Genomic DNA, 22095 nt, shown 5'->3' on the forward strand with positions numbered 1-22095 from the left:
GAATTGTAAGTTTTTCTAAGTTACGTTTTCATTGAAGAACATAATGTACACAATAATATCTTTGTTTTATTTTCATTTGGACAGGGAAAAAATAAGGAAATCCTGACTAAAGTAGTAATTTTGATTTTATTGTATGCGTTGAGTAGCCTAAATCCTTTATAACGCATTGCAAACTCAAGCGCGAACGGTCTGTAGTTTTGCTCGCGTTTCTTTCATTCAGCAACGTTCCAAGTCTTGTATACTCTAACATGACCTACCGGCTAACCAAGGCACTAAATGCCAGGCTGCCGCGGTGATCTTGCACGACCTACCGGGCAACCCAGGTACTAAATGCCAGGGTGCCGTGGCGACCAGTTGAAGAGGCGAATAGTTAAACAGTCTAACAGTTGATACAGAACCCCGCGTTAAAGTGACAGATTGTTGAACTATTCGCCAGGGTGTTAAATAAAGAGGCGCTAAAGAGGCGCTTGTGGCGCTTCATTTGAACCTAACAAATAACGTTAAAAGCAATAACTAATGTTACTGGCCAGCTGCCGACTTCAAATTCTTTACTGCATGCCCCTTTATCCTGATTGGTCGTTCAAGAGAGCTGGAAACTCTTCAGTGCTATTGGACATGAGAAACCACCACTCAGGTGTGGCGAATAGTTCAACAGTGTCATAGTTTATACCGATCCTTATTTTCTTTAATGTGAGCATTTAGTCGCTGCAGAATTATGCATACGGCTACTTTTGACAATGTACTCAGCAGACTAATGGGCCTATAATTTTGGGGCAGTGTCTTATCTTTTCCGGATTTATGAAAAACTATCACATTCGCTTCTTTCCACTGCGATGGAAAATACTGTAGTTTAAGTATTCCATTTATTAATTCAGCTAGGTATTCCAAAATTTTGTCGGGCAGTTTCTTAAGGACTGAATGCCATCGTTTCCCGGTACCTTACGTGGTTTCATACGCCTAATAGCCTGTTTAACTTCCTGAGATTGAGTTAAGTAAGGTTTTGAAGTTAGAGGCTGATTAATTTTAACTGTAAGGTCTCTGTATATTCCGGCATTAAATTGCGGGTCACAGGGTTCGATATTAGGATGAAAGGATAATTCAAGAGTATTCGTGAAGGCTTGTGCCTTGCCTTCAGTGTAAAAGCGAACCCAGTGCTGTTTTGTAGCGGAGGTATTTTATCTATCTTATGGAGGAACCGCTTTGTCATACTCCAAGTGCTACAATTTTGCACCTGTAGCTGAGAGACTTTCGTCTACCATTGGCTGCTCTTCCATATAGTTATTTCATCGGAAATTATTTTCTGTAATTCATTAATTCTCGCTTTAATGTCGCGCTGCCCACATCGAGTATATTCGCGCCTTAATCTATTTTTCTGAGAAATTATATTCCTTTTATACACCGGCAGGTCATCTTGCTTAAATCTAACCACCTTTTCTGGGATGCACAAGTTAATATCAGTTTGAATTTTAACTGTAAGTTCAGTGACTGCTGATTCGATGTTATCTTTCGTTTCGAAGTTGGCAGCATCGGCTGCCGGCAAATTATCGACTAAATACGTCTGAAAGCCTCTCCAGTCGGCTTTCTTGTAGTCTTTAATTCTTCTCGGATGACTGATGTCAGTATCCACGTCATCGAATAGTAGATGTACTGGAAAGTGGTCAGACGACCTGTCGTGAAAGACTCTGAATTTGATTCCCGTTTGAACTCTCTTATTTAATTGAATATCTATAATATCGGGGTTGTGCCTTAGTACTCCGCTATCGTGAGTAGGCTCTGAGGGAGCATGTACTTGATAATTTTTGTTAGACTCGTGTCTTTGCAGCAGTAGGCCATTAGCTGTATTGCTCCGACAGTTCCGGTCTTTATGCTTGGCATTAATATCGCCGACTGCTAGGAATGTGGGAGCAAAGCCAATAAGATGTCCTGCTCGTTTTCAGTTAGTGACCTGCCCGGTGGTGCATACATCGAAATAAGCACTATTTGTTGTTTATTGACTTTAAAAGTAATTGCAACAGCTTCTAATTTATTAAATTCAGGTAAATGAAATTCACTATGTTGTATACTTCTGTGGATTAGTAGGGCAACCCCTCCACTTCTGGTATCGCGGTTGCGCATATAAATAGTGTAATTTAAGATAGTTAGACGATCTGTTGGAATTAAGTGTGTTTCGTTTATCGCCGCGATTCTAATATTATGTTTAATTAAATGATCGGTAAATTCGATTATTTTATTTCTAATTCCTCGTGCATTCCAGTAAAGGATGGTACTTAATCTACTGTCTACGGGGGTAAGATTAATGGCAGAACCTAAATTAAGGGTGTGCGGCATTAAAGCTGGCCACTAATGCTGTCACTAAGCCCGTGGTTGCTTTATTTTGTCCTCTATTGACTTGGACGGATTACACCAAATAGCCATTAAAATGCACATTGGTTCCAGGACATGTGCCAAGTTAGGGTCCTGTGTAATGGCATCCGATCGGCCTACGAGCTTCAGGAAGTCGCTCGCACGCATCGCTGGCTTCTTCGGGGGATTTAGCTGCGGTGAAGCAGTTGGCAATACTGTTGGTGAGTCAGTCTGCAACGGGCTGGCTTGTTGTTTCCCAGGCGCGACTTTCTTGGAATCACTGGGGGGAGGGGAGGAGTTGGGTGGCGCCTTAGTACCTGGCTGATCCTTCACCTGACATTGCGCCTGGCCTTTACTGTTTTTGTGCCCCGAATGGGGTTTCTTCGGAGGCCTCTGGGGCAGGGGCTGGCCTCTAGTGCGGGGGGGGGGGGGGGGTAGCTCGGGGCTCGCCACGACTGCCTTGGGGGCTGGGGGCAGTAGCCTGAGGGGCCAGCTTTTTGTGGGGGTGGGCGGACTTGAGCCGCGGCTGCTGCTCGCTTGTTTTCGCGCATTGCGTGTTTGGACTGCAGCTCTCTTTCTTTCCGCTCCTGTTGCAGGAGGTGACGCCAGTTCTCCCTCTTGTAGGCCATGCAGCCTCTGTAATTGGCGCAATGTGGGCCTTCACATCGCGCGCACTTTGCCTTCGTCCTGTCACCTCCCTGTGGGCAAACCTCGGTTTTGTGCCCTTGGCTGCACCATTGGCACACAGGGGAGGCTCTGCAGCCTTTTGCGGGGTAGCCAAACCTCTGAGAGGCCACACTGGAGGGGGCCTTTGGGGTGACGATAGTCCTCAACACAAATGCTGAGGCCTCCGAATGACTTCATGCCGTAAATCCTTTCTGGATTTACAGCCTTCGGGAACTCTACAACTAACTTATTTATAGGTTGCCTGGTCTGCCTGTTGTACAGAAATCTGCACTGGAAGCCTTATTGCGGCGAACTCAGCCTGAATGAATTGTTTGTCGGTGCTGCTATGCACTCGACAAAACACAAACTTGTTCGGGACCTCCCTCCGTTGCAGCAGCACAGAATGTTGCACTCCGGCCTGCTCCAGTGCACGCACTGCCCTGTGGTACTCCTCTACAGTGGCAGTGTGAATATTGAGCTGGTCATGGCCGTGACTGACGCACGACCAGCGCTCCTGCAGTGCTGCATCCAGCACTGTTTTAATAGCTGGGTAGCTGTGGCCAGAATCCACAAATACATACAGGGGTTTCACCTGCATTTTCTTTGCCTGAGGGGCAGGGTTTAACAGGGCAGGGCTCGAACCTGCGGACGTGTTGCGGCCGTTTGACTGGCCGAGTTGTTTGCCCTTTAGACGGGCTGCTTGCGAAGTCGCTCAGCCTGCTGCCTGGCGATCGCAGGGTTCGTCCCGTTTTTTTGTTTTTTTGGGACGACTGTAGTAAAGCCGTCGTCACTAGAAATTTCAGTTTCGTCGTCGCTTGGCAGGGGCACATCGATGCACTCCTGCATCACCTGCTCGTCACTTAACTGCTCAGTCATGTCGATAGTGTACACCCTACAACGTACTAACACCCACTGACCATGCACCCGGGATTAAGCCGGGTTTGTGGCTAGGCTATAGGGTTAGCTACAACCCGGGTTGTTTTGCACCCTTACACTTCCTAGAAAAACCTGGAAATACCACCTGGCCTGTGTGCGAGTAAACAGGCTGTTCCTGGAATCTCGTAGCTCCGCTTGACGCATCCGTCCTCGGCCAAGGCTCGAAGCGAACTCCCTGAAACGCCACCTCGCCACCTGCCGTGCCGAACTGTAGCGGACATTGCCGAAGCAGTCGGCGGAAGAATTCCACCATCTGCTTCGGCCATGTTCGCTTCAGTTCGGCAAGAAAGCGTTACCTTCGTAGATTCTACCACGTATTTTTACAGCCAATCCCCTCCTCGAACCTTTGTACCATGCCTACCCCCTTCCGAAAGGAAACTACTGCAGCAGCCTTCCTGCTGAAAGCGGTCCTACCAGCGCTTCTAAACCTAGCAACGCTTCTAAAACAGCATGTTTTGTGTGTCAACGAGTTCTTTTCTTATAGTACACAGTATTAGGTCCCAAGAAGATAGTGTAAAAAATACATACACCTTACTGCACGCACCAAAGTAAAATACTATTCTGAATAAAATATTTATTTAAAAAATACAATGTCTGGAAACTGCCTGGGCAAGCACTGCTTGCCTTGCTTGCCCTGACGAGACGCCACTGCTCCTGAGCAGGACCGCTCACCGCTCCAGTCAGCCCAACCAGTGTTTGGGGCATGCGGACCACCACCACCACTTATCCCCATTGCTGCTGCTGGGCAGAAGCAGCCTACTACGGGGCATCCTGAATCACCACCCCTGGCTTCGCCCCCTTGATGAGGCCGCTGACGCCACTGATGGAGCTTGCCTGTCGCCACCATCAACTCCGAGTTGGCTTGCCTCACCTGCTCCAATGTCGTAGTGTGGGTGGGGGACACCATCACAATCAGAGGGCTATTACAGGCAAGTGTGCAAGTGAGTAGGGCTGGAAGAGAGGCTGAATTTGTTAGAAGAGGGTTTTAATGCCAGCTTTAAAAGTCTAAATTTTGTTCTCGGGTGCATGAGCGTTGAGGTTCGGCTCAACATGTTTTTGCGCGGACACTATGCAAGTTTATGATGTAAATATTTTGAGGGATTCGTTGTATAAAGTTTTTGGTGTTCATAAATGTTCATGCAATTAAATATTTTTATCTAATTCGTCTTTCAAGTTAACTATGTTTCAAGTCTATATAAGAAATATATACACAAATGCTAAAATATTTGCTTCCATGCAGCTTTTTAAACACAAGCACGCAAACATGTTACTGCTTAGAAGATACATCAATAAAAATATTACTTACGAGTGAGGACTCTGAAATATTTTCTGGTCCTGAATGGTGTAGGATGGAGTTAATAAATTAAATTAACTAAATATTTTTTTTAAATTATAATTACTTTAACCATCGCATCCGCAATGATGAGACGATTCATTTGATATAATATAGTCTGAGATATATGTTATCATATTATGATAACATATATCTCAGACTATACATATAAACATCATAAATGATGTCTAAGAAAAAATGGTGGTCTTAAACAAAATGAATGTGGATTTTTTTAATTGTTTCTCTATAAGGCTCATAACAACACTGTTGGGAAATATAAACATACCCCTACAAACATTGTATGTCTTTAAGAATAAATGGTGGTCACAAAAACAAAATGATTGTGGATTTTGTGATTTAACAAAATTTGTGAATTTTTTCGTCTATTAGGAGCATAACACGGGGGCACGTCGTTTTGCCTAAAATCGTTTGCCTAAAATCATTTTGGCTAAAGTCTATTTGCCTAAAGTCGTTTTGCCTAAAGTCGTTTTGCCTAAAGTTAGTTTGCCTAAAGTCGTATTGCCTAAAACCATTTTGCCTAAAATCGTTTTGCCTAAAGTCGGTTTGCCTAAAAGTCATTTTGCCTAAAGTCATTTTGCCTAAAATCGTTGTGCCTAAAGTAGTTTTGCCTAAAATTATAATCGCATGCTTAATTTCCCCTAAAGTCGTTTTGCATAAAATCGTACTGCCTAAAATTCGTTTTGCCTGAAGTCGTTTTGCCTATTGTCATTTCGCCTAAAGTTGTTTTGCCTAAAGTTTCAGCACTTCGCTTTCTTTAACAGACAGTTAACTTGCCGAGCAGTCTTTTGCCTAAAGTCATTTTGCCTAAAAGTATTTTAGTATAATCTTGCTCCATATATTGTGTGTAAATACATTCCAACCACTTGTAACTCTATTCGTGGATTCTGGAACTACTACCGAAACATTGCGAGAGGTTCGAAATTCTGCCACAAGAGTGGAGGATGTTCAGTATCGCCTGCATATTTCAAGGAGGAAGGGTAGTTCGTTTTCGAGACAACAGGTAGTGTGTCGCTCATCAAGTATCGCCTGCATCTTTCAAGGAAGATGGGTAGTTCGTTTCCGAGACAAATAGATAGTGTGTCGCTCACCATTACTATATATCGTTTTTTAAGGTGGCTCCTTCTTAAATATTTGAGCGCAGTTGTCCCATCTACGCAATGCATTCAATGCTGCGGAACGCACCACGCCTATACTAATTACTCGCAAACAAGATCTGTAACAGTGGGGTATTATTACGCGATAAAAAACAAATGATAAATCTACTAATTTCTTGTTGTACATTTTGACTGCGAATAAAGTAAACTGAGTAACCAGGCTCTGAATATGCGCTTTTTCGCCATTTTAACAATTTTTTTTTCTATGTAAATATATTATACGGAAAATGTAAAACATGACAATTTTCACCTTTCGTGGAAAAAAATCGTATTACCAAAACATTTATTTACGGAGACACTCGTATACGCTTAACTAGGAAAGGCCGTTGCATATAAAGTATTACTGTTTTTGAAGGAATATTATACAATTCTGCATTATTATTTATAACTTTTGATAGATACTACGACAGTTTAAATATACTAAAACTGTTAATATTTTTGGACTCCTAGAAGTATATTTCGTGGTTTAATGTTTCTAGAGCAAAAATTTAAATTGAATTTCCTGTATGACTCATTTATATATAATTTCTATAGCTGACTAATATGAAATAAATACTTTGAAATCAAAGGAAAGAAAGCGATAGGGTTAGTGAACGAAACGGAAACTTGTTAAATAAAACATGTTGTTCGGAAATGTTCATGGAATTATTATTATTATTATTATTTTCTATCCACAAGGAGTTGTTTGTGGTAATGTTGTTGCCTTTGTATAGCTGTGACGCCTTTACGTTGAACTTCCCCTTCTCAAGATACTGCAAGCCTATAACATTTTGGTTTAGTAATTTTTATGAACATAATCTGAAGATGAGTTTATAAATAAAACCAACGTATACAATAAAGTTTACTTCTGCTATGTATGTTTGCTATAATCAGTAGGGGGGTGCAGCCTGTTTCTGGACCAATGTAAACATTGAAAGATGTAAACATTGCGCCAGAACCCCCTGGGGGCCGCCATCTTGTTTTGTGGGGGCCGCCATTGTTGTTGACATATATCACCTTAGTTCAACCTTTGATTACCAGAGCGTGCCACCGTCGCAGCCACTGGGGGCCGCCGTATTGTTTTCGTCTTCTGGAGGCCGCCATCTTAGTTCAGCCTTTGGTTACCGTAGCGCGCCACCGTCGCTTCGAAGGCAGGAATTGTATACAAAAAAGCTGGGCGGTGTGGGGATTCGATCCATGGGATGCAACAACGTCGAGGTTAGTAAGCAGACACCTTACCAACCAGACCACAAACAAGTTGGGAAGTGGAGAATTAAATAAGGAATATATGCTTACATTCTCAAAAAGGCGCCATACTGCTATGTTTAAATTTCCAAAAAAAAAAATTGCTTAAATAATGCAGCCATACTAGCTATGTTTATAAATCCCACCCCCACCACTCCACAATAGCTGCCATGTTTAAAATTTCCAAAAGTATGCTTAAATAAAATACTGCCATGTTTAATTTCCAAAAGAAAAAGTATGCTTAGATAAAATACCGCCATGTTTAAAAATTTACAAAGAACAGAGTTCGACAGTAATTTAAAATAATCATTTCTCGAAGGGGTTCGCAGCCTGGGCACGACACTCAGCATTAAAGGCTATGCAATCTCTCATCCAGGCCGCCTGCTCAAACCGCAGCACGCGGTGAACGTGGCCGATGACCGCCCCATACTGAACGTAGTGCCGCAGTGTTTTAGCATGGACAACATATTTAGTACACGGCGCGAGAGTTAACAGTAGTTTACTCATACGCCTGTTTGGCGGTACGCCATTCACAGGGGCCAGAGGCAGATCTGATAGGCGATCGTGACAATCATCGGAAAAGGTCAAATCTACTTCCGCGAAAAATTATGTATCACCATCGATGTCAATGGTGTTAAAATCCCAACTCGTATACTCATCCCTGGGAACCAATTGTAAATAACCCACAGGAAGCTTACCCAACATTGTGTGAGCATACAGAGCGTTTACATCGAAATAGCAGATGTATGAAGATTGAAGGCTCGGGTCGTGATTGGACATGTAAACATTATTAGCTTTCGCGTGACGTCGACTTACATTTGTAATACCTCCATGAACAGCAAACTCTAGGAAGAGATATATGTCCAGGTCGGTCACAAGCTCAAGAACACTCATCGGTTTTAATTATAAGTGCATCCCATGCGAGCGAGGGAGCGGTAATGTAATGAGCGGGATCTAATGAATAAAACTGTAGGCAAACGAAATGAAATGTCTCGAATATGTCAGCCAGCAAACAAGCATCCAACTTAAGGTAACTAAGTGCGTACTCTTTCAATGTGGCACAATGGAAGACATCCCAAGCCGTGCCACTCATTACGTTATGGAACACTTCCTTAGGTGGTAGCGAGGCAGTCTGCAAATGTTCACTAGACTTAACAAAATCATAGGGAAACACACCTTTACGTGTAGCTAACTGAAACTGTGCGTCATCTGGAAACTTTAACGGGTGAGTTTCAACTGAACCGGCATGAGATTTCCAGCGAGAGTTTCCAGAGATGAATTTAAAAAGTTAAGTGAATCAATAAATCTAAGACGCACAGTGCGCATGCCTCCTTGCGCATTACCTGAGACAGGTTTGTATTTAGTAATACATTTGTAACTCTCGAGAGTTACGCCTAGGACTTTGACCTTGCCGGGATTCTCCACAACAAAGGAGCCGTCCGGCTGTGCAATCCGCCGCGAAACTAAGTGCTTCTTTTAAAAGTGGGCATCATAATTTTACAAATTATGAAAAACCGCGACAAGCTGTTTCTTTTGCATCCTGAAAACTAGGTTGCATTTTGAATGGGCATAACCACGTATTTCACCAGTCAAATGGCAGTGATCGAGCAACATCTGCCCAGCCAATACCTTCTTACAGATATGGCAATGTGTTTGACTCGCAAGCATTGCAGAGATGGCTGGAGTCGGTGTATTAAGAGTGCGTGATACATGTGGTTCCGAGCAGCAAAATCGACGTTTGCGGCGGAGCAGATTCTGTAAATACCATGACATAAATTGGATTTTGGCAAAATATTATTTAAAGAGTAAGGAGGGATCTTAAAAATGTTATTACTCGAAATTTAGGTATGCATCTTATTTTATTAACTAATTATTCATAAAATTGGCGAAGTTTAGTAGACGAATGCTAGTATAATTTGATTTGAAATGAGAAACAAAATAATAATATTTTACAACACATATGTGTGCATGAGTTAGAAACAGCAGGATGCATTTAAAAGCAATACCAGCTTAAAAATCTGTTCCTCCGTAACCTTTGTAATCGGTAGATGAAGAAAGATTTTTACATATCGTAGTTCACGCATCCATACACAGATGTCGGGCACTCCACACGCAGAGGTTCGTTGCAGTAACACATCATAGATGTCGCACATATCGGAGGTCATCACTACTTGTTTTGTTGTTTCGCGCTACCACGCAGCCACGTTTTTAAATTGAAATAGGTGTAGAGGTGTAAAAGTAACGAAAAAAAGCGTACCTGTATGTATTCGTTACTATAACAATTAGTACTCGTTACTATCGTATCGTTATGTTACTCGTTACTTCTGATACCGCATAACAAACAATAAATGTTACAGCAACGAATTGAGTCGTATTGCGTACACGTACAGTATGACATCGCGTAAATAATAATAAATCGAATATAAACAATTAATAATATTTGATAATTAACAGCGTTTGTTAACCAAGAAACAAATTAATCTCATACAGCGGCTTTATTATAATATCTATTTTAAGATAATAAAAAAAGGTGAAAATATGCGATAATAAAAAATACAAAATCATACATATTTATAATTTGTAAAAAATACTTTCTTATGTTGTTTCTGTTTCAATCTTGAACTTTGTCTACACACACAATACATTTAATAAACAGTAAAAAACTTGGACGAAGAATTTCCTAATTATACTTTACTTAATAAACAAACATCGTTCTTTATAACGTACGTTTTTTAATTCATCGAATATGCGCTCGCATGTGTCAAACATACGAAAAATGCGAGTAACGAAATGCAGCCGTGTGTAACGTTTCGTTACTCGTTACTGGATGGCGCACCCGTTACTCAGTACCGAAAACATACGGTTTGCTACAGCTCTAAATAGGTGCGAAACGCTGCAATAGGTGGCAAGATGCGTTTTAAAAAGAATAGTGACAAAGGTAACCTACTTCTTTCTGCAAGGCGGAAAAATAAAAGTTTGGTAACTTATTTTTAAATTGATGATATTAGTTTGTTTTTGATTCCGAAATCTTTAAAACGATTGTATAACACTTTCCACGTATCTGAATATTTAAAATAACTAAAAGAGAAGTCAGTAAACAAGCTATAGGCTTAATAAATAACAGCAAATATGGTAGGAAATATCCACTGTGCGCTACATTTTATTTTATACCATCTGTTCAGGTATTTTTGAAACAAGCAAATGCTGTCAAAATGATGTTTGTTGGACATCCGTTGGATACGTGTAACGTGCTATCACCAGAGCTGCCTTTGCTCCCAGTCGCTTCACCCTTAGGGATCGTTTATTAATCACGTGAGGCTCCATACCGAGGGGGGGGGGGGGGGGGGGGCTTTATTATAATATCTATTTTAAGATAAAAACAAAAAAATGTGAAAATAAACGATAATAAAAAAACATACATATTTATAATTTGTAAAAAATACTTTCTAACGTTGATTCTGTTCCAATCTCAAATTTTTCTACACACAATACCTTTAATAAACAGTAAAAAAACTTTGATGACGAATTTAAAAATTATACTTTACTTAATAAACAAACATCGTTCTTTGTAACGTAGGGTTTTTAATTCACCGAATAAGCGCGCGCATGCGTAAAACATACGAAAAATGCGAGTAACGAAATCCATGCGTGTGTAACAGCTAAAAAAACATCGAAATATCACCAGAGGGATGGAGGTTAAAAAGTTGCAAAAAAATCACGTGATTAAAGGATGGCCCCTTATACCGCTCCCGACTAATATCTGGCCAGATTATACTGATTCAGGACTAACTAACTGACTGCGTGCGCATCGCACTGTACCATTATTTCTGTTCTGGTGAGATGTAACAATATAAAAGATATGTGTAGAAATTATTAACATGACAACATACTTACATAATGAACTTGTAGTCATGTGTTATGAAAGTAAGCAAATGCTTGTGTTGTATGGCTTGGGTCATAGGGCCAACGTAATTTTTGTTAAAAATTAGCATTGGCCTTTTTACAACCAAGTCATACAACTTCCTCATCTTGCGTATTGACGACTGTACCGCTCATGCCGTATTTTCAAAAAGCAATATGCTTGGACAGAGGAACTTTTTTGTTATATTTTTTTTGTAAACATAATCAGTCACTTGAAAATTTTTAATTTTGCAAAGCCATCAACGCACTTCTCTGCAACAACCCACACCTCGCCCGGCCTGTGTCGTCTTAGTCCTCAGCGTTGTTGGAATATGCAATAGCTAGGGCTGTGCGAACCTGCAATTTTCAAGTTCGAACTGAACTCGAACAATAACAGTGAGTGTGAAAGGCGGCATAATTTCCTCATTCCACGCATGGTCAGGCTGTAACGCACAGCAGAGACTGTGGCATCCAAGACCGGCCGCAGCGTGAGAAGGTAGCGCGGGAGGTAGTCCGCTGTGCCGGGCTGGCGGGCGGGCCAGTGCGCATTCCAAGTTCACATGTTGCGGCCGGAGGTTTTTTTTCCTCGTTGCAGTAATAGTCGTTAATATTTAAAGATATTTTGTTTATTACGACAAAATACACACAAGTAATACCAAATATATTAAGTTGGACAAGTTAAAAATATAAAATGGAAAAGGGGTGGGGGGCAAATGTGCCAGCCCCGATTTTACAAAGGCAGCTATTTTATGAATGCCATCCTTGGAACCATGAGCCAAGGGTGCCCATACCCATGGGCAGGGTAGGGACATAGCCCCCCTCCCGCAGCTTACAGTAAAAGGAAAAAATATATGGGTTTTTAGGATTTTTGGCAAATTGTGAGTAATTTTTGACAATTTTTGGTCTGCCCCCCCCCCCCTTACAAACTATCATATAGTCTGCCCCCCCCCCCCTACAAACTGCCATATAGGCGCCCTTGCCGTGAGCATACGTAAAATCGTGGTTCTAGTATTATTAAAATGTGGAAACTAACAAGTTCTAGTGTTGTCACAAAAAACGAACTCGAACCCAAATTTACTGACACGAACTTGAACCGAAATATTTCAAAGTTCGGTCCGAGTTAGAAATTTCGAACGTTCGCACAGCCTTATGCAATACCTAGAGAACTCCTCAACCGGAATCATTGGGGGGAGGTCTATTCCGGTTATGGGAAAATTCCGGGTAAGGGGAGTTGCGGTAGGGAGGCAAAGAAAAAAGCCATTACATGCTGCACATATAAACTTATATGTATAGCCAAAGTTGTACTGTAAATATTTTCCACAGTTATAAAACCATACAATAAAAAATATGTAGATCTACAAGTACTGTTTTCAAAACATGCCGGGTCATAAAACTCAGGGCTGGTTGAATAACCTTCATTCTAGCAAGCTGGCAAGCGGGTGTTTCTTATCTCTGCGGGTGGGTGCATGCGTGAGCGAAGAGAATGATGAAGATGATTCGGGGTAGGTAGTAGGACTACAGCTGCAGTGTTGTGTTACTTCTGTGTTGACGTACTAGTGATTCACACTTCCTGGAGAATGTATAGTCACTGCCACGCACTGTTTACATTTCACATACACAAGAATAACACTTCAAGCATCTTGTTTAAAAACACAGAGATAGAAAATACAGATATATGTAGACTGTTTAACCATATATTAAAGTATAAATATTTACATAATACATATTTGTACACTAAATTATTGTCTACAAACTGAAATCATCATACATTGGAAGTAAATGTTACTCGCTATCACGTGTGTCAGAGTGTATAGTGGGAGTCGGTGTACATACTCTCGGGCCGGCCGGAATTTTCCGTTTACTTGACATAGTGAAACAATAAAACTACTTATAGGATAAACATCTTTATAGTAATTCACGTCCAACACGAAAACCAGCGTTGTATTTACGCAATGCGTGGGAAAGACAGGCTATAATTAGCTCTCTGACAGACGTGCGTGCACGCGCCTACAAGACATGTACAGTCAGGCAAAAGCAAAAACGCCTCGTTCCAGTGCGGAAATGTTTTGGAGATGTTTTGTAATGTTTTAATTTTTTTGGAAAATTAGTTCCGGATATCGGGAGTTCCATTTGTGGGAATTACGGTTCAGGGGTGCTCTAACTGTACTACTCTTGAAATGTCACACGTGAATGGAAACTTATCAAATAAGCGTAGAATAGTAATTATATATCACGTCTATTAAAAACATGATTTCAGAGGATTTAAAAACGGCTATCCAGGCCTCTTTTTGGTCATTACATATTTCGGATTGCTACATCTGGACACACATTAATGTTAATTGTTGGTGACATCACATAGCACAGTATAAACAAATACTAAACGTCCAAAATATATACGGCACAACTGCATTGCCAGTTCACTATCTAGCACTAGCAGCCGGCCGAGGTCGACGTGCGACCTGAAAGATAAGGTGTAGTGCTGTAAGCAACTGCCACGTCTACCATAAAAGGCAATTAAATGGGTGTTATGGGTTTGACAGAGGGGAAAAAGGAAAGGGAGGAGGGCATCGTGTTGTGAGGTTGTACGGGCCAGCATATGTTTTCCTCATAACTGTAGTTCCGGATAACTGGATGCCGAATACACGGGGAGGAGTACAGTTTAATATAATATTATAATTACATCGTAAATTGTTATTGGTCCCGAAATGTTTGTATCAGTACGCGGTGTAACATAGTTGTTATGATTGCGATGTGCAGGGATTTAGGATCCAATAAATAACCAACGAACAAGCTGTTGTGTCGCCATGTTGTGAACCTTTTATTTACTGAGCATTCACTCATAGATGTTATAACTGGCTGGTGCAGGTCTCACACTACACCAATGTATTGATACACAACATCTCCCCTTCTTACAAAGCTTTTAAAAATACATTTTTTTTGCACCAACTGTAAACACAAAGTGCTTGCACGATACATAAGGATGTTTCAATACTCAACAAAACATATAGTACCTCATGGACACCTAACAAGTTTCAATTCTCAACAAAACACATAGTGCCTCATGGACACCTTACAAGTTTCAATACACAAGATAACATATAGTATTGCATGGACACAATATGCTAATGTTTAGTTTCTGGCACTAAATCTATTTACAACATTTTACAAACATTACTGCCAAGTTGCTCCTTAGGACTATGCAGTATAATTCTCTAGGTATCTTGGAGGCTTCACTATACAGCCTGATATAGACCTAGTAACTTCACCCTCCGTAACTTGTGTTTTATGTCTGCCCTGGCTTCTTACCTCACATTCCTCAAACCCTCTGAATCATATCTCATCCTCATCTTCACTACATCTATTGTTTTCAGACTCACCTCGTTTCCCCTTTGCTGGTATATTCGCATCTGGGCTAGATATTGAACTTTCCTGTGTATCTACTTCTAGGTCCCAATTCTCAATTATTAGAGGCTCCTTGTTACTATAATGTATTAAGTGTCTGCGATTTCTATCCACTTCAGAGCCTGTGTCCAATCTCACTCGATATGATCTGGCTCTATCCAGAACTCTAACAACCTGTCCTCTCTGCCAAGAAGCCTTTCTGTTCCTAACCCTTACCCGACTACCTTCCGACATTGGTTGTAATTCTTTTGACTGCCTGTCATAATGCTGTTTCTGTCTCTCTTGCCTTGACACTAGGTTATGTTGTATATTAGGTTGGGACTGAGGCTGGAGCGAATCACTAGAGTGAGGCATCAAACCACGCAAACGCCTGCCATAAAGTAACTGTGCTGGAGATGGTAGGGTGTCATCAATGGGAGTATTTCTATACTCTAAGATAGATAACATTATGTCTTTACGATCAATTACCGCCTTCTTAAGCATTTTTTTATAGTTTGAACATGTGTCGTTCTACTAGACCATTTGATTGTGCATATGTAGGACTTGATGTCTTGTGTTGAAAATTCCACTGCTTAGCAAATTCCTTGAATTCCTGTGAATAAAATTGTGGACCATTATCACTATATAGGACCTCTGGTATTCCATGTCTGGCCATTATTGTTTTGCAGCGAGTGACTACATGACTAGAGGAAAGATTCCTTAAGTGACAAAACTCTGGAAACTTTGAATAGGCATCGACAACTAAAAGGTAATCATTACCCTGAAAATGGAAAATATCCGCAGCTACTACTTGCCATGGTCTATCAGGGATTTCTTTGTTCATATGTGGCTCTATACCATTGAGATTTTGAACTGATCTGCATGCATCACAGTTTTTCACCAGAGTTTCAATGTCTTTCGACATCCCTGGCCAAAAAACACATTCCCGTGCCCTCAACTTGCATTTCTGTATTCCCATATGATTATAATGAATTCTATCTAGAATTTCTTGTCTCATGGATTGTGGAACAACAACCTTTGTGCCTTTATATATCAACTCCCCATGTATGGTTAATTCCTCCCTGTATGTCCACAATGGTTTTACAGCATGTGGAACTTGCTTATTGTGTAGAGGCCACCCCTTCAAGATAATTTCTCTAAGCAGTCCCAATGTAACATCACTACTAGTTTCCTTTTCAAGCTTTAAGACCATATCCTGTGACGCCTGTAAGTGGTGAATGACTAGTCCCTGTTGAGCTGCTATCTCCTGCTCATGTAGCTTAAAACCCTCATCGGGACCACTTGCCCTTGACAACGTGTCAGCTACAATTAATTCCTTCCCCGGTCTGTACTTTAAAGTCAGGTCATAGTTTTGCAGTTTGATACGCATTCGCTGGATTCGTAAGGGACACTTATCTAGTGGTTTACTAAATATGGCCTCTAAGGGCTTATGGTCTGTTTCCACGACAACCTTATGTTCATAAATATACTGGTGGAAACGCTCACACCCATACACTATAGCCAAAAGTTCCTTCTCAATCTGGGCATATTTTTGTTGTGTTTGTGTAAGTATTTTGGACGCAAATGCAACTGGCCCTTTTGCTTGCATCAAAACAGCTCCCAGCCCTTTCTTTGAGGCATCGACTGAAACTAGAACGGCCTCGTGTGGATCAAAGTATTGCAGTACTGGTGTGGCCCCTAACATTGCCTTCAACTTCAGGAATGACTCACTATGGTTGTTTGTCCACTGCCACACAACTCCTTGTTTACACAGTTCCCTCAACCCTGCTGTGTGCTCTGACAAGTTTGGGATGAATTTTCCTAAATAATTAATCATGCCCAAAACCCTCTGTAGTTCAACGCTGTTTTTGGGTTCAGGCAACTCCTGTATGGCCTGTACCTTATCAGAATCAACTTCGAGTCCATCCTTACTAATGATATGGCCAATGTATTTTACTTCAGTTAAGCCAAATCTACATTTGTCCCTGTTAAAAGTCACATGCTTTGCCGCAGCCCTCTGTAGGACTTTATCTAACCTGGCATCATGTTCAACCTTGTCTTTGCCAAATACAATAATATCGTCAACGTAAATCTCTACACCTTCTATATCAGAGAACAAAGAACTGAATACCCTGTGAAAAATCTCTGGTGCACGCGACAACCCTATAAGGCAACCGTGTGAACCTAAGACGCCCATGGGACGGGGACTCGAAAGTTGTCAACTTCGCACTTTCCTCAGACAATTTAATTTGCCAAAATCCCTTATTTGCATCAAGCGTACTAATATACTGAGCCCCTTTAATTTTCACTGTGACCTCTTCCAAAGTAGGTAACCTATAATGATCCCTCAGGATTGCTGCATTTAAAGGTTGTGGGTCCAGACACACCCTAATCTCCCCGCTGGGTTTGCGAACTACTACTATAGGGTTCAACCATTCTGTTGTCTCTGTGACCTTTTCAACCACCTTACGGGCTATCATTCTATCTAATTCTTCCCGTAGTTTGTCATGCAAGGAAAATGGTATCCTTTGGAATGTGGCTACTGGTACACAACTCTCTGGCTTCAACACAAATGTATATGGTGCCACATCTATGTCACTAATCCCTCAAAAACACTTTTATACCTCGTCATCAAGTGTGCAGGAGCCCTTGTGTTTGTTTGTGAAACGACTGTTTCAACTCTTTGCAAAATGCCTAACTGTTGTATGGCTAACAGCCCCAATATTGGTGGAGAATTTTCCACCTTAGTTACCTGAAATTCAATCACATGAGATTTGTCATGTTTGGTTTTACAATGTAAAAAGCATTTACCAATAACGGGTATATCAGAACCAGTATACGTTTTTAGTTTCACTTCCGATCTCAAGAGTGCACCCTCTCTTAGCTTAAGTTTACAAAATATACTCTCTGGAATAACATTGACCTGTGCTCCAGTATCCACCTTAAAATTAACAAAGCTGTTAGATTCTTTAATTTTAAGTTTACAAAACCACTCGGTACCATTTACAGAGCTGGTTATGCATTTGGATCCCTCATCTACAACACTTACTTTAGCGATACAGTTTGCTATACAACATAATTTATCACTCTGTGCTTGTTGCTGGACATTTACACTACTGTCTACACAACTCTCATTTGCTTGTCCCTTTGAGGTTATACATCCTAGAACTAAATCATTGGTAGTGTCAATAAGAACATTAACAGCACTGTCTTTCCCCTGTGCCCTTGATCTACACACACGTGAAAAATGTCCCCTTTTTTGACAATGGTGACAAACTGCATTATATGCTGGGCAGTGTGAACTGGTGTGATTAAGTCCGCATCTGTAGCACGATTGATCTCACAACTTATTGTATCTAGGCATACCTTCTCTCGGTGTTTGATACTCCCTTCGACTCATCTTGCATGTAATCTGTTTCTGGAACTCCTGCGCCGTATCCCGTTGCTCCATCACTGGATTCCGGAACTTTGCAGTTTGTCGAGAAGATTGGTGGAACCTCCCTCCTTGGCCTCCTCGGTTGTTGTAGCGTGGATACGTAGTTCCTGCGCATTCTCCAGGCTTCCCGGCTGTGTCTTGATGGTCCACTCCTTTGTAATCTCGTCTCACTGTATGTACAACTTCATTTTCAATGGTCTTCATTAATACCCGAGTTTGCTCTGCCGCTTTACATATTTGTATTGCCTTTGTGAGAGTGAGCACTGGCTCACGAAGCAATCTGTCCTTAAGACGCGTGTCTTTAACACCGCATACATTTCTGTCATTTTTGAGGTCGTCCCGAAGTGTATCATACCCACAGTTTGCACTAAGGCGACGCAGCGCCGTCACGAACGAATCAATTGTTTCACAGTCTTCCTGGACACGATTATTGAATTTGTGTCGTTCAACGCTCTGGTTTGTTTTAGGAAGAAAATACGCATCTAAGCGTGCCATCACTGCCTCAAATTTTTTTGCTTCTTCATCTGGAACATCCATTGTAAAATACAACTCTTGTGCTTCCTCTCCCAACACGTGCAGAAGCGTTGCTATCTTGATGTTGTCTTCCTTGACTGTTCCTCCCGTGGCGATTAAATAAATATTGAATTGCTGCTTCCATCTTCTCCAGTTTGTAGCCAAATCGCCCTCCAGGCTGAGCGGTCGTGGTGGCTTCAGGTTATCCATGTCCTGGATGCCGCTTGTTCAATCTTGCCCCGACTATAATCACAGCCAACGTCCGCGACTTATTTTCCGTCGTACTACATTATAACCACGCACCGAAAACTTGACGAATTTGTCCGCAGCGCCATGTTATGATTGCGATGTGCAGGGATTTAGGATCCAATAAATAACCAACAAACAAGCTGTTGTGTCGCCATGTTGCGAACCTTTTATTTACTGAGCATCCGCTCATAGATGTTATAACTGGCTGGTGCAAGTCTCACACTACACCAATGTATTGATACACAACAATAGGTACACTTATTTGTAAGTGAGGAGTATTTCAAACATTTGGGCATGGTAAACGAATCTTACGAGCTGCTATAGCTTCAATTATTTAATGTGTACTACTTTTGGTGGTGAAGATTTTATGTGCTCTTGTTCTGTTTTGTGCGAGTACATTACAATAATCGTAATTTTCACCGCGACTGATACTGGAGAACATTGTAAAAAATCTCACGTGTCTAAAAATGTCATAAATACGCATGAACAGATGAATATAAAACAAATGGCAATGGCTACTAAGGTACTATTCCAGTTTTAACAATTAATCGTTAATTTGTGGTATCATAGGTGGTTTTCTACTAAGACTATGCTTTATTTCAAAATAAATTTTGACGTAAGTAGTATAGGAATGACGGTCCGGGGACATGGCGCTGGCGCGTGGTGCCGGTGCCGGTGTCCGCCATCTTGGATTGTGACGTCACGGCGGCCATCTTGGATGGATGTGACCTTGACCTTTGACCTTGACCTTGAATTTGATCCTCAAAACGGGCCAAAATTTGCCAAAATTGGGCAAAATTTGCCCAAAATTCCTCAAAATTTCCATTTCTGTGAAAAAAATTCCGCCAAAAATTCTTAAAAAATTCCACAAATTAAAAATTTCTCTTTTCGAGGGAAAAATTCCCGTTTCGAGGGAAAATTTCTCGTTTTTAGTCCTTAAAAATCCCGGCGGCTAGAAATGTCCATATGTAGGCTTAAGCATCCATGTCGACAGCCTCCGATAAGCCTCACGTCATCATGGAATATGTCATCTTGGATAATGACGTCACCGTTGCAATTTCCGTTACGGTCGCCATCTTTAACTTTTTTATTTATTATCCGATTTTAATGATTTTTTTTTTAAAAATTATAAAAATATTCATTTAATAAAATTTCAATAAAAATTATTTAAAAAACAAACATTTACGACACGGAGTTCGGAGTCCTCGGTTCGAACCTGACGAGTGCAAAAAAAAAATTAAAAATGACGACCGATCCTTCCCTCGTGGTGGGTGCTGGCAGACTGACTCCCACCACTTTTTTTCAAAGCATATATAACATCATCTAGTATGACGTCATGACCGCCATCTTGTCTGCGATGCTGGTATTCATCATCATCTTGTTTTCGTCGGCGAGAGTGCGCTGACGTCATGTTAGTTTAGTTCTTATCCGCTAGAGTGCAGTAATCATTTAGTACTGTGACACCCACCATCTTGAAATTTGGCCGCCATCTTGAAAATCCGTAATTATTTAGCTAGAAATTCGGGAAAAGTTCCAAAATTCATTAAATAAATCACTCATTAACTTACATATTGATTCGATCGATTCCTGTCCTCGGTTCGATACCCGATCGATGCAATAATGTTTAATTTTATGTAAAAAATAATAATTTCAATAAACCATGTTCAACATTCGTAAAGAGACTTTAAATCATATACTACCATCATCCTATCAGACAACAAGACCACCATATTGGAAATTCGTAATTGTAATGCTAGAGATTCGGGAAAAAGTTCAAAATTCATTAAATAAATTGGTAATCCATATAATGATTGATTGGATCGACTTAGGTCCTTGGTTCGATCCCTGGCCGATACAAAAAAACTTTAATTTAAAAAAAAATACTAAAAAAGTGTTAGGTTTGAGAAAATAAAAACACCACAAATTCTTTTAAAAAAATTTTATTACATAAATTCAATACACTACTACAAGTACAAAAAACACTGACAAATTACCAAAGCCTTTTGGATTCCACGATTCAAACAGTCTTCTTAATGGACAAAGTAAGCCTTTTACATGACTTTAAATGTCTATCCGATCCGATCATCACCACAGCCAGAGACGGACTGAAGTTCATATCACTTATATAGTCTCATTAGCCGGTACATCACATGAGTCAAATCGAAAACCATGTTCAGTATACTTCTCGGAGCATTTTTTATAATGTCGATGTAAGCTATCGAGACGTGAAATTAGTTTATTGCACTTATTGCACTGAAATTGTATTCTTTGAACATTATTAGAACAACCGCTTCTTTCATGTCTGCGAGCATTTGAGGTAATAGTAAATGATGCACCACAGTATTTGCACTGATGCGAAGTACGCTCTTCATTAATTGAAGTATTCAATGCTGATGAAAATTCAGCTGATGGTGGAACCGCACATATCGAAGTCTCCTCCAGTGTTGTCAGAGGCGTTGCCAACGGGATCTGCTCCAACATCGTCGGCGCCGACGTCATGGTTCCCGTAGTCGATGGTACATCCTCCATCGAGTACGACGTTAAAGTCGGTAAAGATGCCATCGAAGTCTCAAGAACAGGCAATTACGCGACTTATGCACCAGAAGAAACAAACTAGGTGATCCGTACACCGTCGACGGCAGTAACAAACTGAGCGTCCTGCTGTCTAGGACTCGTTTATATACATTAACCAGTTTGAATAATACGCTAGTTAAATCAAGAACAATTTACTAAAATACTAGAGTCAAAAAAACATTTAAAAAATAGAAGCACCATCAACAAAAAAGGAAGCACATTTGGAAGCACCTTCAAAAAAGGAAAACAATAGGAAGCACCGACAACGAAAAGGCAGCACAATAGGAAGCACCGACTACGAAAAAACAGCACATTTGGAAGCACCGACAACGAAAAGGCAGCACATTTGGAAGCACCGACTACGA

This window comes from Bacillus rossius, chromosome 2 (assembly GCF_032445375.1).
Source record: "Bacillus rossius redtenbacheri isolate Brsri chromosome 2, Brsri_v3, whole genome shotgun sequence".
In the NCBI taxonomy this organism is placed as follows: domain Eukaryota; kingdom Metazoa; phylum Arthropoda; class Insecta; order Phasmatodea; family Bacillidae; genus Bacillus; species Bacillus rossius.